General features: G+C 35.5%; 1 pseudogene; it reads left to right on the forward strand.

Moving 5' to 3' along the window:
* The window catches only part of LOC123927615, a 28,218-nt pseudogene extending 11,845 nt beyond the window's left edge, over window positions 1-16,373 (forward strand).
* Window positions 16,374-17,411: the final 1,038 nt, after the last annotated feature.

Here is a 17,411-nt window from a genome sequence, read left to right on the forward strand (position 1 = left end):
AAAATCATTTGTCCATATAGATGTGAGTCTATTTCTGAACTCCATTCTGTTTTTGACCATCTGTCTTTATGCCCAAACCACAGCTTCTTAATTACTGTTTTGTAATAAATATTGAAAGCACATAATGTTAGTCCTTCAAAATTTTCTTCTTTTTAATTTTTTAAGCCATTCTAAGTTCTTTGCATTTCCGTGTGAATATTAGACTCAGTTTGTCAATTTCTTCAAAAACACCTACAGTGATTTTGATTGGGGTAATATTGGATCTCTAGATCATTGGGGAAAATTTATATCTTAGTAATGTTAAATCTTCTGAACTCTCTTTGGGCCTTTACATTATCTCTGTAATGTTTTCTTATTTTCAGTTTATCAGTTTTACATGTCTTTAGCCAGATTTATGCCTATATATATTGAATGTATTTTCAAGACTTGAATGTACTTCTAGTAGGCTAGTTCAATATTAGTAATAGAACTGGGAAATGAATCTGTTGTAAACACCATTTTTTTGTTTGTTTGATTGCTTAAGAATGCTCTAATAAATTTTGTCACAAATAATAAATTGATTAAAGAAAAATATCTCTGTTTTAGTGGATCTTTAAGATATAAAATAGACACTGTCACCATTATTTACACAGTATTTCTACTGTAGAGCTAGTAAAATTGTGTGGCACACCTCCTCAGCTCCCCAATGGGAAGGCTAAAGAAGCAAACAAAGAAAATTATGAACACAATGAATTGGTGGAATATGTTTGCAACCCTGAATTTTTGATGAAGGGTCCCAATAAAATTCAACGTGTTGATGGAAAATGGACAACATTGCCTATATGTATTGGTAATGTATAAAAATCATGAATATTCAAACTTGATTAAATCAACATTTTGTGTTTGTATTCATAAAACCACATGAATTATATTTTATAAACATATTTTTGTGAAAATTTTACAGAGGGCAGTACCTGTGGAGCTATACCTGGGCTTGATTATGGCCATGTTGTTGAGTTTTCTTCCCCTCCCTATCACCATGGAGCTTCAGTGGAGTTCAATTGCAGAGAAACATTTACATTGATTGGACGTAGATCAATTACATGTGTTAGAGGAATGTGGACCCAACTTCCTCAGTGTGTTGGTGAGAATAGCATTTCTTTTTTTTAATTTAAAAATATTTAAAAAATTAAAAAAACTTTATTTGAGAGAGTGTGAGCGAGAGCACAAGTGGGTTAGAGGGGCAGGGGGATAGAAAGCAGCAGACTCCCCACTGAGGAGGGAGCCCAATGCAGGGCTCAATCCCAGGAACCCAGGATCATGACCTCAGTGGAAGGCAGATGCTTAACTGACTGAGCCACTCGGGTGCCCCGAATAGCATTTCTAGATATATACAGATATAACTATATTTTTGAAATTTAGAGATTATTTGTGAAAATGTCAGGTCTTAAGTTATAATGAATTCAAACATTTGTTTATAGTTCAATATCTACAGAGGAAAAATATTAATTAGTAATTGAACTTATGAATCTTTCTGTCCCTGATGTTAACATTGTTTATAAATGTGAAACTAAATTTTACTTGCAGGTATATATATGATTAAAACATGAGCACCAATTACAAGGAAAATATAACTATCTTTTTTTTTTTTTAAAGATTTTTTATTTTATTTATTTGACAGATAGAGATCCCAAGTAGGGAGAGAGGCAGGCAGAGAGAGAGAGAGAGGAGGAAGCAGGCTCCCCGCCAAGCAGAGAGCCCGATGTGGGGCTCGATCCCAGGACCCTGGGATCATGACCTGAGCGAAAGGCAGAGGCTTTAACCCACTGAGCCATCCAGGCGCCCCGAAAATATAACTATCTTTATATAAATACCATTTTTGCTTTTATATAGCTCTCTTTCTTTCAGGCCCTGGAAAACTGAAATGAAGTTGAGAAAATACCCATTTGCTCCACTCCCATCAGAATCTTGCCTCTCTCAAAGCTTCTAACAAGGATTTCTCAGCCTATTTCAAATGCAGCACAAAGAAGGGCATGAGCTGGAGGGTGGGAGGGTGGGTGGCAGGTTCTCTCAGTCAGGAGCATAACTCAGTCAAGGGAGGTAGTCAAAGATGGGCCAGGAAAAAAATTCTGATTGTGTAAGTATGAATCATCCCATCCTTCAAGGCCTAACTTGGAGAATCTTGGGGTCTCTCTTTCACTTTTCCCTTTGAGTGAGTTCTTTCCAAGTGTTTTCCTGGGCTTTGCATTTGAAGAGAGCCCTGGATGTCCAGTCTCGCTTCTTCATCTGATTTCTAGGCATTTACAAATCCCAGTAGAAGCTGTAGTTTAGACTCAATCTCCCCTTGAGAGCAGGGATTCATACTTGTTTTATCCACTGACGTATTCTCACAAAACTCAGAAGACTGGCTGACACAGAGGAGATATTTGATAGGATTTGTTAACTAGATCAACACATTTTGTTGCTTGTTAACATAATTTTGCTCAACACATTCCTATCAAAGGTATTGTCAGTCTCCCCAAGACCAAACCTCATTCTTGTGCTCCTCTATCCCCACAAATTATCTCACCTCATTTCTTTCCTATAAGGGAAAAACCCAAGGTAATATCAGGCATGAAAACTCTCAGCCTTTCATCATAACTTGCACCAAAACATCACCTTCAGTGATTGCTCTCCCTTGTCTCAGAGTTTGCCTTCTTAACATTAATCTTCTACCTATATTAAATGCAATAGAACTTTCTCGGTTCTTAGGTTTTGCTCCTGTTTTCCCCTCTTAATGTTTACTTTGTACCTCCATTCTTCCTTTCACTCTTCTCCATATGTTTATTTTCTCCTAATAAAGAAATCCTTTCAAAAATTGGACATGATGACAACCAATACCACTCCTCTTGATTATAGATCTTCCTTCACTCATCCTGCCTTGAAGAATACTTTGTCTTATCTTGTTCAACACCCTGGACCCATTCCAAAAAGAGGACTAAGCTTGAGCCTCTAGTTTGTTTTGAATTAGCCTCCTCCCCTCCTCCCCCCCTTTTTTTAAGTTGCATTATAAAATCTTTTCTTTGGTCAATTACTTGACTTTCATCTTTGCCTGACTCTGCATTTAAACTATTAACAAATACTTGAAAGACCTACAAAGAGATTTTATCAACTTCAAAAAGGAAGACCACTTTTGTTGAGTTATTGAAATATATAGCTATATAAAAAGTTTCTGTAGTCCATACTTAACATTGAAGTAAGCAAAAATGTATTATTATGGCATTATGATATTACTGGATTATAGATCAGGTGTAAAAAAATGCTTCTCAAAGATTCTAAAAGTGTATACAGAAGACACTTCATGCCTTTAAACAACCAGTTTCTTTTTTTAGGTGGATCTTAATTGATATATTTGTTTATAACTTATAATCTATAATATAAATTGACATGTGGCATTATGTTAGTTTTAGGTATACAAGGTAATGATTTGGTATTTGTATACATTGTGAAATGATCACAATAGGCCTAGTTAACATCTGTTACCATACATAGTTACAGAAATTACTTTTTCTTGTAACATGATCTTTAAAGATCTACTTTTTTTTTTTTTTTTTTTTTTGAGAGAGAGAGAGAAAGAAAGCCTGTGTGAGAGCAGGGGTGGGGGAGGCGCAGTGGGAGAGGAAGAAAAAGAATCTTGAGCAGGCTCTATGGAACCTGAGGTGGGGCTAGATCTCATGGCCCTGAGATCATAACCTGAGCAGGAATCAAGAGTTAAAGCAGGAATCAAGGGGTCCCACTAAGGCACCCCCAAGATCTACTTTCTTAGTAACTTAAACATATGCAGCACAGTATTGTTAACTGTAGTCGCTATGCCGTACATTACATCCCCGTGACTTATTTATTTTATAACTGCAAGTTTGTATCTTGACTTCCTTCACCCATTTCACTCACTCCCACCTTTGGTAAGAACCAATTTGTTTTTTATAGTTTTTTTTTTTTTTTTAGATTCCACATATAAATAAATGAGATGGTATTTATCTGTCTGAGTTATTTTTCTTATCATAATGCCTTAAGGTCCATCCATGTTGTCACAAATGAAAAGATTTTATTGACTGAATAATATTTTATTGTATTTATACGCCACCTCTTCTTTATCCATTCATGAGTTGATGGACATTAAGTTTGCTTCCCAATCTTGGCTATTGTAAATAATGCTACAGTAAATAGGGGGTGCACGTTTTTTCACATTAGTGTTTTCATTTTTTCACTTTTTTCAGATAAATACTTAGACGTGGAATTGCTAGACCATACGATAGTTCTATTTTTACTCTTTTGGGGAACCTCCATACTGTTTTCCAAAGAGGCTGTGCCAGTTTACATTCCCACCAACAGGACAGAAGGGATCTGTTTTCTTTTTTAAATTTTTGTTTATTTGACAGAGATCACAAGTAGGCAGAGCAGCAGGCAGAGAGGGGGGCAGGGAAGCAGGCTCCCTGCTGAGCAGAGAGCCTATATGGGTCTATATCCCAGGACCCTGGGATCAAGACCTGAGCGGAAGGCAGAGGCTTAACCCTCTGAGCCACCCAGGCACATCCTCATGAACACTTGTTATTTCTTGTCTTTTGATAATAGTCACTGGTGTGAGGCAATATCTCATCATGTCATTGTATGTTTGATTTGGATTTCCCTGATGATTTGAGATGTTGAACATCTTTTCATGTGTCTGTTTTTTCATGTGTCTGTTGGCCATCTGTATGCCTTCTTTGGAAAAATGTCTCTTCAGGGCTCCTGGGTGGCTCTGTTGGTTAAGCATCTAACTCTTGATTTCAGCATAGGTCATGATCTCAGAGTTGCCAGATGGAGCCCAGTGTCAGGCTCCATGCTAAGCATGGAGCCTGGTTAAGATTCTTTCTCTCTCTCTCCCTCTGCCCCTCCCCTCCCTGGCTCACAAGTGTGCGCATTCTCTCTCTCTCCTCTCTCTCTCAAAGAAAAGGTCTCTTCAGGTCCTCCACTCACTTTTAATCAGATTATTTGGTTTTCTTTGTTATTGAGTTATATGAGTTCCTTATATATTTTGGCTACTAACCTTCTTTATCAGATATATGATTTGCAAATATTGTCTCCCATTTAGTAGGTAACCTTTTCATTTTGATGGTTTCCTTTGCTGTGCAGAAGCTTTTCACTTTGATGTAGTTTCACTGGTTTATTTTTTGCTTCTGTTGCCTTTGACTTGGGAGTCATATGCAAAAAACATCATCAAGGAGCTTACTATGTATTCTTCTAGGAGTTTTATGGTTTTAGGTGTTACATTTAAGTCTTTAATCTATTTTAAGTTAATTTTTGTGCATGGTGTGGGATAGTTGTCCAGTTTCATTCTTTTGCATGAGGCTGTTCAGTTCTCCCAACATTGTTTATCAAAAAGGCTGTCCTTTACCCATTATATATTCTTGGCTCTTTTATTGTAAATTAACTGACTGGGTATGTGGATTTTTTTTTTCTGGGTTCCTTATTCTGTTACATTGATCTATGTATCTATTTTTATGCCAGTACCATATTTTTTGATCTCTATATCTTGTTGTAATAGTTTGAAATCAGGGACTGTGATACCTCCAGCATCTTCCTTGTCAAGATTTCTTTGGCTATTCGGGATATTTCATGATTCCATGGAAATTTTAGATTTATTTTTACTTTTTCTGTGTAAACACCCAATTTCTTTTTCTAAGTATATATCTTTGTTTTTTGGTGATCATACAGAATATTTGCTTAAATATTCATAGCCTATATAATACATCTTAGATGTGCTGTTAAAATTATATCACATTACCATTTTTGAAGAAAATGTATTTAAGTTGGCAATTTCATATATTCTATTTCCACAAATAATTGTTCTTGTTTTAATATTTAAGATTGTGGATTAAAAATAATTTAGAGATACTTGAAAGAAACAAATAATTGTGAACATTTGGACAGATTTCAAAAATGAGACCAAATTCAGATATGTGATGATTACTCACTACATACATCATCAAAAAAACAAACAAACAAAAAAACAAACAAACCCAGAAAACAAAACCCTTTTATGGTCTTCCAATTCACAAGGTGTAAAATGATATGATATGATGATATGATGAATATTATCTCTAATATTTCAAAGACTGGATATAGGACTTACACTTATACATGCTAGCCCATCTCACATAATATGATCAGGATGACTCAGTGAAATTTATGAGCATAAATTCCAATTTCATTAGACTATGGACTCTATAGCCATTTTTTTATACTTTTTTAAAAAATTTGAATTCAGTTAATTAATATATAGTGTATTATTAACTTCAGAGGTAGAGTCAGTGACTCATCAATCTTCTATAATACCCAGTGTTCATTACATCACGTGCCCTCCTTAATTTCCATCATCCAGTTACCCATCCCCTCACTCCAATCCCCTCCAGCAACCCTCAGTTTTTTTCGTACAATTAAAAGTCGCTTATGGTTTATTGTCCTCTCTGATTTTGTCTTATTTTTCCCTCTCTTCCTCTATAATCCTCTGTTTTGATTCCTAAATTCCAATATCAGAGAGATCAAATGATCATTGTCTTTCTCTGATTGACTTATTTCACTTAGCATAATCCCCATTAGTTCTATCCATGTTAATGCAAATGGAAAGATTTCATTTTTTGATGGCTGAGTAGTATTCCATTGTGTCTATGTATATGTGTGTGTGTATATATATGTGTGTGTGTGTGTGCACGCGCGCATGTGTGTGTGTGTGTATATACCACCTCTTCTTTATCCATTCATCTGTCGATGGATATCTGGGCTTTTCCCATAGTTTGGTTATTGTGGATATTGCTGTTATATACACTGGGGTGCAGGTGCCCCTTTGGATCACTACATTTGTATCTTTGGGGAAAATGCCTAGTAGTACAGTGGGTGGGTTATAGGGTAACTCCATTTTCAACTTTTTGAGGAACCTCCATACTATTTTCCAGAGTGGTTGCACCAGCTTACATTCCCACCAACAGTGTGGGAGGGTTCCCCTTTCTCCACATCCTAGCCAACATCTGTTGTTTCCTGACCTGTTAATTTTAGCCATTCTGACTGGTATGAGGTGGTATCTCACTGTGGTTTTGATCTGGATTTCCCTGATGCTGAGTGATGTGGAGCACTTTTTTCATGTGTCTGTTGGCCATTTGGATGTCTTCTTTGGAGAAGTGTCTGCTCATTTCTTGGTTGGATAATTTGTTCTTTGGGTGTTGAGTTTGATAAGTTCGTTATAGACTTTGGATACTAGCCCTTTATCTGATATGTCATTTGCAAATATCCTCTTCTAATCTGTTGGTTGTCTTTTGGCTTTGTTGACTATTTCTTTGGCTGTGCAAAAGCTTTTTATCTCGAAGAAATCCCAATAGTTCATTTTTGCCTTTGTTTCTCTTGCCTTTGGAGGTATGTCTAGTAAGAAGTTGCTGTGGCCATGGTCACAAAGAGGTTGCTGCCTTTGTTCTCCTTGAGGATTTTGATGGATTCCTGTCTCACATTGAGGTTGTTCATCCATTTTGAGTCTATATTTGTGTATGGTGTAAGGAAATGGTCCACTTTCATTCTTCTGCATGTGGATGTCCAGTTTTCCCAACACCATTTGTTAAAGAGACTGTATCTGTTCCATTGGATATTCTTTCCTCCTTTGTTGAAGATTAGTTGACCATAGAGTTGAGGGTCTATTTCTGGGCTCTCTATTCTGTTCCATTGATCTATGTGTCAGTTTTTGTGCCTGTACCGTGCCGTCTTGATGATACAGCTTTGTAATAGAGCTTGAAGTCTGGAATTGTGATGCCACCAACTTTGGCTTTCTTTTCAACATTCCTTTGACTATTTCAGGACTTTTATGGTTCTATACAAATTTTAGGATTATTTGTTCCAGATATCTATAGCCATTTTTTATGTAATAGTTGTTCTGATTTTTATAATTAGTCTTTTCAAGTGAATATTTTAATTTTACAGCAACAAATGAACTTTAGAAATGTAAATTATCACATGAGGAGGCTGCATTTGATCATAACACCAACATAAGTTACAAATGTAAAGGAAGATCAGAGCACAAGCACTCAATCTGCATAAATGGAAGACAGGATCCTGAAATAGCCTGCACAAGTAAGCTCTTATTTATAAAATTTTCAAGAATTGATTTGATTTCTAATTTATAAAATAATGATTTTTATGTCTTAAAAAATTAGCTATTTATTATTCAAAAATTTTCAAGCTGGAAGGTAATTTAAAAAATAACCAAAACACTGCTTCTAAATACTGATTGTATCATGTGTATTAGTCAGCTATAAACCACCCAGAAACTTGGCTTTAAATTAACATCTGGCCATAGGTGTACTCATTAATATTGGAATATCATTTTTTTAACACCTTTTATTATACACAAATGTACCTTTGCCTATAATTAGTATGTATCCATGTATCTATCTATATATCCATTTATGTATCTATCCATGTATGTATATATGTATGTATTATCTCTCTAGTCATCTATTTATTTATGTGCTTATCAGTCTTGAAACTTCTGCATCCTATTAACACCACCAATTCCAATTGAATAGCACAAGGCTTTATTCTAGTTTTCTACTCTTCATATTTTGGATCTCTTGTCTCTATCTGTAGACACCTTATCTCACTATTTTCAATATTTTAACCAATTTTCTCAAGCCCAGAATACAAAGAAAGTAGTGTCATACCCAATGCAAAAACCCAATCTACTCTCTACAGTTCAACTTATTTTTAGTTCCTTTTAAAAAAGAAATAAGAAATATTTATATGCGGTGAAACACAGATGCTCTACATTAACTTCTAGAAGCTTTAGAGTTTTAGCATTTATATTTAGGTATATCATCCATCTTATATTACTTTTTGACCTTGGTGTAACATAGGGGTTGATTTAAAAAACATATAGATGCCAGTTGTTCTAGCCATATGTGTGGAAAAGACTTTGAAATGAAAATCAGTTAGCTATGTAAATATTGATCTATTTCTAGACTTTCTATCAGCCCATGTATCTGTTTATCTATCCTTATTACTGCCACATTGTTTTGGTAACTACAGCTTTATAATAAGTCTTGAAGTCTAATTTGTGTTCTCCAATTATGTTCTTGCTATTCAAAATGGTTTTACTTATTCTGGTCTTTTCACTTCCATAAAATTTTCAAGGAAGGCTTATGCGTTCATATAAGGTATCTGCTTATATAATGAAATGGGTAGTTAATAATAGAAATAACAGAATATATAACAGAAGTAACAGAAAATACATAAAATGACAATGATAGCAGTACACATTGAAGTCTATGGGACACAGCAAAGGCAAAAATATCTATAGCTTTAAACCATGCATTATAAAACAAGGAACAAAATAAAAGCATTAGGAATTATCATTTAGAATTTAGGGGAAAAATGCACCTAAAGAACCTGGAAGGAATCAATAATTAAAGCATAAACTGTTACAATGAGAAGATTAAAGAAAGCATAAACATCTGGTTTACAGAATCATATTAGCTTTTAGGGAACTCTGGTAAATAAATCAACCTCTGGCAAGACTTATCAAGACGAAATACAAGTTTAGATTATTAGGCAAAAAAAATGGTTAAACATCAGACATAGAAAAGAATTCATTGAAAAAAATATGTCAATATACTTAAAATAAATACAAGAAAAAGTATTTTTTAAAAGATTTTGTTTTTGAGAGAGAGAGAAAATGCACACAAGAGTGGGGAGAGGGACAGAGAGAAAGAGGGAGAGGCAGCCTCCTGGCTGAGCAGGGAACCTGATATGGGGCTTGATCCCCAAACCCTGGGATAGTGAACTGAGCCAAAGGCAGACGCTTAACTGACTGAACCACTCAGGTGTTCCAAAAAGAAATATATATTTTTAAAATTTTATTTGAGGAAGAGGAAGGGAAGCAGGCCCCCCTGCTGAGTAGAGAGCCTGATGCGGGGCTTGATCCCAGGACTCTGGGATCAAGACCTGAGCTGAAGGCAGAGGCTTTAACCCACTGAGCCATCCAGGCATCCCCCCAAAAGAAATATTTTTGATGAAATATACAATACTCATATCAACTTGGAAAATTTGACATTAGTAGCATGAATGAAATCTACTCAGTCAAGTAGTTCCCTTAATTGAGTATAAAATGTAGACAATTGAAAGGATTTCAACAATTTCCCAGTGTACACTCACAGAGAATTTTTAATGAAATAAAGATACGGTGTGACAGGAGAAAGCAAAATCAAGAATCATAGAGAGATCCAAAAGCTTCCAGGTGTAGTCATCCAGAATCTTTCCTTAGTTGACCAGGATGTGCTTTGCCTTCAAATTATTAACTGCCCAGACATAACCAAGGTGTCTCTGTTCTATGGGAGTTCAGACAGTTTACAGAGAGGTTTTTTATATCCCACTGGTCATGTAACTAAAGGCAGACTGTCTAATCCATTAAACTGTTCATCAGTCTATATATCTTTAAACAGCAAGGGCAATCTAGTAAATGGTACCTCCTGGGAGTTTTGTGTTTTAAGCAACACACTATAAATCACTAGTGAACATATCTCATTCTTCTCTTGGCCAAGAATTTGTTTCAAATCAACTGATGGCTAACTCAATGTAATTCTTCCTGTGGGTAATCACCTTCTTTTGGTAGAATATCCTGTGAAGGTTTAAGGTCTTTCTACCCGTCTTTATTAAGTGCTATACTGAGTGAATAATTCAGCTAGAACATCCTAATGGTTAGAAATAACTGAAAGCAGTTTTATATAAACTATGCAAGATTGATCACAGAAAGGAAGAAAGTACAAAGAAAACTATGAGAATAAGTCAAAATGTGATGAACCCAAGTACTGTCCGAGCTGAAGAGTATAACATATTTTAACCCAAAACATTATTATGTGATCATTTATGATACATCATCTTGAGTTTTCTGCTTAATTACCCTTTTGATATTTTTAACCTCTGACTTTTAATCAAGAAATCTAATTTTAATATTTTTAGAGCTACAGACACAGTCATGCCCTCCTCCACCTCAGATTCCCAATGCCCAAGACATGACAACTACAGTGAATTACCAGGATGGAGAAAAAATATCTGTTGTCTGTCAAGAAACTTATGTAATTCAGGATGCAGAAGAAATTGTGTGTAAAGGTGGAAGATGGCAGTCAATACCACGCTGTGTTGGTCAGTAGCGCATAACTTGCTTTATGATGTTCTTTCAAATGTGGTTAGTGCTCCCCTGTGCTTTCTGTAAATGAACAAGAGGAAGGCTTTCTCTATATTCCACTTTTATTTTGAAATAGTAAATTATAACCCAAGTATACAAATCAGTCAGCATTCACTCAATGCTCTGTGAAATAAACACAGACAAAAACTTTGGGTTACTATTATAGACATGAGAGAAAATTTCCTTTTATTCCTCTTTTACTCCTCATGATGAGCAAGACAAGAGTGAAGGGGCATATTGAACCTCAGAGGATAGCAGCATAGATATTATGGAGACATATATCCTTGCAAGTTGCAAATATTTCAGTTTTAAATGATTTAATTTGCTCATATTGTCCTTATTTTGAAATCCCAAGTAGTATTTGATTGTGTTTTTCTATGTAAGCTTTGTATTGGTGCTTGACTCTTTGATCTTTGTTCTTCATATAGAAAAGATTCCATGTTCTCAACCACCTCATATAGAACATGGAGTCGTGAAAGCATCTAGTTCTTCAGAAGAAAGGAAAGAAACATTTAAACCCACGCTTTATGCACATGGCACTAAATTAAGTTATATTTGTGAAGATGGTTTCGGGATATCTGGAGAAGATGGGATAATGTGCTATTTGGGAAAATGGAGATCTCCACCTCAGTGTGTAGGTAAGGACAGGATGCAAACTAATATTTTATTTTCAGCACAATTCATTGAAAATAATCAATTGTCATCAAACAGGATACTTCTGATTTCCAAATATATAGATCCATTTATATATTTTACCATTACAATGTTTGAATGATCAAATCATTCTATTTTTGTTAATATTATTGGTTCATTCTGACCTTTTTAAAACTCTGGCACTAAAAATCCCTGAATGTATGGTAAAATTAAGTCTACCTATTCCTATAGGTATTCCTATTCATAATCCTACTTATTGCTGTCTGGTTTAAATAAACTTTTTGTCAGATGTCTTGTTCATCATTTAGGTTTTTTATAATGGACCCAAAACATATAAACAGCATAGATTTGAAGAACACTTGTGTTAAGATGTGAAGAAATGCTGGGGCACCTGGGTGGCTCAGTGTGTTAAGCCTCTGCCTTTTGGCTCAGGTCATGATCTCAGGGTGCTGGGATCAGGCCCTGCATCAGGCTCTCTGCTTGTTGGGGAGCCTACTCCCCCCCCCCACCTCTCTGCCTTTCTGCCTACTTGTGATCTCTATCAAATAAATAAATAAAATCTTTTTTAAAATGTGGAGAAATGCTAAATATAGTTGATTAATACCTATAGTCAGTATTATTACGCCTACTTGACTTCAAGTAGAGAGAGCAAACATTTTTTAAGCCTTATTTTGCATAAGAGCACAGATTGCTGTACATAGCATGATGATAGCTTCTAGGCAGTGTTGGGGTTTGAATGACTGTTATTTTCTATCTGGCTGGAAATGGATTAGTAAGAAGATACCTGCTACAACTATCATACTTGAATGAAGTAGGGCTGAGATGGATGTCAGGCCTTCTGTGGCCGAGGGAAGTCATGGGTGAGGGCCAAATTGGGCAGATTTGCCAGTTGCGGCTAAAAGAAGTCCAAATTCTTAGAAGATTAACGTAATTGAGGTTGGGTATAAAACTTCACTGAAAGTCTCATGAATTTAAATTAAACGGAAGTCATGCTATTGGTGTAATAATCCAGTAGCTCCAACACGGTTGTATAGGATTGCTGGGAGGGCAGCACTGTTTGTATCAGGTTGGCCCATAGCATCACCTGATTAGTAGAAATGATATATTCCAACTCCTTTCCATCTCATGAAAAGCCAGAAAGATTGTTGGCATTGGCTGAGTTTAGTATAGTTATAAGGAATATAAGTAGGTATTTAAAAAATTGGTTAATATTGGAGTCTGGGGCGCCTGGGTGGCTCAGTGGGTTAAGCCGCTGCCTTCGGCTCGGGTCATGATCTCAGGGTCCTGGGATCGAGTCCCGCATCGGGCTCTCTGCTCAGCAGGGGGCCTGCTTCCCTCTCTCTCTCTCTGCCTGCCTCTCTGCCTACTTGTGACCTCTTTCTGTCGAGTAAATAAATAAAATCTTTAAAAAAAAATATTGGAGTCTGAATGTATCTATCTTGTTGAGAATTCTAGCTGACCATGTAACAAAAGGGGACACTGATACACATATTACAGAGAAATACTTTAATTTAAAGCTAAGTGATAGTTTCAGGGTTTGAATTTATTCAGTAACAGTTTGGAATAATTATTTCTTGGCATGAGTAAATGAATATTGTGGGAATTAAGCTGGCAATGAAGGCATATGAAAGATAGGTTTTACATAGTATGGATATAGATTGTTGCAGATGTTAGAGGTGGTTACTATGATTGGTAAAATTAACAAATAGTAAAGTTAATATAGAAGGGGTGAATAGATTTATTAGTTTAATTTGGAGTTTGCACCCACTTTTTGGTTCCTAAGACCAGGGGAATACCTCTGTTGGTTAAAAGCTTAAAAAAGCCGTATTATCATATATGGAGGTATGAATTAGCACTTCTTGCATACTTTCTTGATAAAATAACAAAAATTTTTATTGTTAGATTCACAATCTAATGTTTTTAGTCAACATAAGTTCCAAAATAATTTGGGGATTAAGCAATAAAAGTGGAAGGGTCAATAAATAAGGATATGAAGGCATATTCCTGTGTAAGTGATTTTTTTTTTAAAGATTTTGTTTATTTATTTGACAGACAGAGATCACAAATAGGCAGAGAGGGAAGCAGAGAGAGAGGGGGAAATAGTCTCTCCACTGAGCAGAGAGCCTGACCCGGGGCTTGATCCCAGGACTCTGGGATCAAGACCTGAGCCAAAGGTAGGGGCTTTAACCCACTGAGCCACCCAGGTGCCCCAAGTGATGGTTTAATATTATTGATATGACATGTTTTTTTGCCTTGTGATTAATATATAAAGGGAATATAGGCAGTAATCACAAGATCGATTCCTATTAGTATTATAGTAATGTTCAAGAATGATGGTATTACTATGAATGATTTTCTTTTCTTTTGGATCTGCACTTCATTTTATTTATTTTTTCAGTGTAACAGTGTTCATTCTTTTTGCACAACACCCAGTGCTCCATGCAAAACGTGCCCTCCCCATTACCCACCACCTGTTCCCCCAACCTCCCACCCCTGACCCTTTATGAATGATTTTCTAATTAAATTTATTGTTGGAGGTAAAGCTAAGCTGGTAGGGCTTGCTAGTGGTCATCGTTCTGCTGTTTGTGGAAGGAGTATCTGCAGTCCATGAGCTAGAATTATAGTTCAATTGTGAAATAACTCATAGTTTGAATTTTCTAGACAAAGTAGTTTTGTTGTGGTAAGACCATGGGCAGTTATTAGGACTGTAGCTCCTCTGTGAACTCATGGGTGAGAATGGCTACGGTGGCTGACAAGGCTACATGGCTGACAGCGGAATATGCAATGTGGTTTTAAGCCTGTTTGATGTAAATAGATGACGCTGGTTGTATTATTCATCACCCTTTCATAAGGAAAGGGTAAGACATGTAATTGGTTAAGGGGTTTAGTATTGTAATTTGTAGTGTAATTTGACTACCTAAGTTTGAGTGGTATGGCTGCAAATACTATGGATCCAGCAACTGGGGCTTCTACATGTGGTCTTAGTAATCAGGGATGCAGGCCATAGATATTTTTACAGAAATGCATGCCAGTCATAGGAAAATGTTGAATTAAGAACTGAGTATTGCTTGGTTTCAGTATTGAAGTATTGGAAAATGCAATGAACCTATATGATTTTGGATTAAATTAGCATGATGAGAAGTGGAGGTCATCCTACTAGTGTATAAAATAAGAGGTAAAGTCCTTCATTTAATCATTCTGTCTTATTTCTTCAGTCTGTAATAATATTAGGTTTGGGAATAATGTTGCTTTGAATAAAATGTAAAATGGCCAATTCTTTAGCAATGAAAGTTATAATTAAGAATTTTTGTAATAAAAATCTTAAAAAAAATTAAAAAAAAAGAATTTTTGTAATATATGTAGCTAATGAATCATTGAATACTACATCAAAAACTAATGATGTACTATACAATGGCTAACTGAACATAATAAGAGAAGGAATGTAGTATAATTAGTATTTGATATACATATTTTTTCAGGTTAGTGATTCTTTGGACAGATGACATTGGCTGGCTGTAAGTAGTAATGGAAGAAGTCACGTTATTAATGTTAGAGCTCCTGATGGGAAGTTAGAATAGAAGATTAGTGAAAAGTTAAGGCTATTATCATTAAGTTGATCCAGGAGAATAAGTTGATAAAGCTGATTAACAGGCGTAAGTTGCAGTATTAGTTCAAATTATGTTATTTTTTATAATCATGTTAATGACATTAGTGTTATGGTTTGAATAATATTTTTTAGCATGGAAGAAAGTTAAGATTTTGTACTAAGCCAATACCATAGATATTGGATACTGTAACCAATAATGACAGTCCTAGTGTAGACTCAGAGGCTGTGAATGCTAATAAGATAATAGGCATTAATTTAGCTGATGTAAAGTGAATGTTTAGCATTACTACTGTTGCTATAATGAATAATGATATTATACCTTCTATGCATAATAATAAGGCAATTCAGTGGGATCAACACATTAGTAGCCCTTTAAAAGATAGTGAAAATGCTAAAATAATATTAAAAGCTAAGAACATTTGATACTTATGAAATTAATCATAATTTAGTGAGTCAAAATTATTTGCTTTAGTTCAATTATCATATTCAGTTCATCCTAACCTTTTTGAAGTCATAAGTCAAGTTTATGGCTAGTAATAAAATCAGAACTAACATCATAATAAGTATAATTTTTAGTTGTTTGTTTGGGATGCTCAGTGTAGGGGTAGGAAGAAGGCAATTTCTAGATCAAATAATAGAAATGGAGTGCTTTTAAGAAAAATTGTGTGGAGAAGTCTGGTTGTGTTGACCTATGGGGTCAAAACCACATTTTTATGGGCTTGATTTTTCTACATAGTCAATAGTCATTTAGTCGAGGAAATCAGAATGCAATAAATGTAAGTAATAAAGTTAATAGTGTATTGGTAAATAGTGTCAGTATAAGGTTTGTTAATCCGTATTCCTTATTCTGTAAGAATCCTTAATCTGTATTCAGGTTATACAAAAACGAATTGATTGGAAGTCAATTTTACTATTTAATACTGAGAGAATAAGATCCTCGTCAATAGATAGAGACATATAGGTCTGTGAAATGTAGTACCAGGAAGCTGTTTCAAATCCAAAATGGTAATTAAATGTAAAATGGAATTTTGGTTGACATAAAGAGCAGACAATGATGTAAGTAGAATTGATAAATTATGTACAATCTGTGTGAGCCTGGCTATAAAGAATAGTGAGTCATAAACTCCATCTCAAATTGTAAATGGTGTTTTGTAATATTCTGAGGTTTGCAGTAATGTCAAATAAATTCCTAGGAAAACTGCAACAAAGAGGAATTGGGATATACATTTTCAATTTCCTTTTTTTAAAAAAAGATTTTATTTATTTATTTGACAGAGATCACAAGTAGGCAGAGAGGCAGGCAGAGAGAGGGGAGAAGCAGGCTCCCTGCTGAGCAGAGAGCCTGATGCGGGGCTCGATCCCAGGACCCTGGGATCATGACCCGAGCCGAAGGCAGAGGCTTTAACCCACTGAGCCACCCAGGCACCCCTCAATTTCCTTCTTTTAGCCTGTGTTGAGCTAAAGTAATGGGGGCTCTAGAAGCTAATAGAACTGAAGTATTAAGAAGTGATACTTCCAGGAGGTTTAGGAGTGGTCAGCAACCACTGAATTCAGGTTTTGCAGCTGGCCTTGAAAGATAAAAAACTCAGAAGAAACCAGTAAAAAAAGAAGACTTCTGAAATAATAGACAGGATCATTCCATAGCATAGTCCTTTTTGGACAGTTGGTGTGTGATGGCCTTGAAATGCACTTTCTCGAATGATGTCCTGTCAGTATTGGTATATGGTTAGTATATTGGCTAAGGATAATAGGAATGAGTTAAAATGGAATATTATCAGACCAGAAGTTATGGGAAGAACAGAAAGGGGTCCCAGAGAGGACTGGAATTTACCATGTGATATGCATACATTTGTGAATCTTTAAGTATTATCATGTAAGTAAAGGCTTAATAGAATAAATACATAAGCTTGAATTAAGTCTACTGTGAATTCA

The sequence above is a fragment of the Meles meles genome, chromosome 17 (genome assembly GCF_922984935.1).
Source record: "Meles meles chromosome 17, mMelMel3.1 paternal haplotype, whole genome shotgun sequence".
Lineage (NCBI taxonomy): Eukaryota > Metazoa > Chordata > Mammalia > Carnivora > Mustelidae > Meles > Meles meles.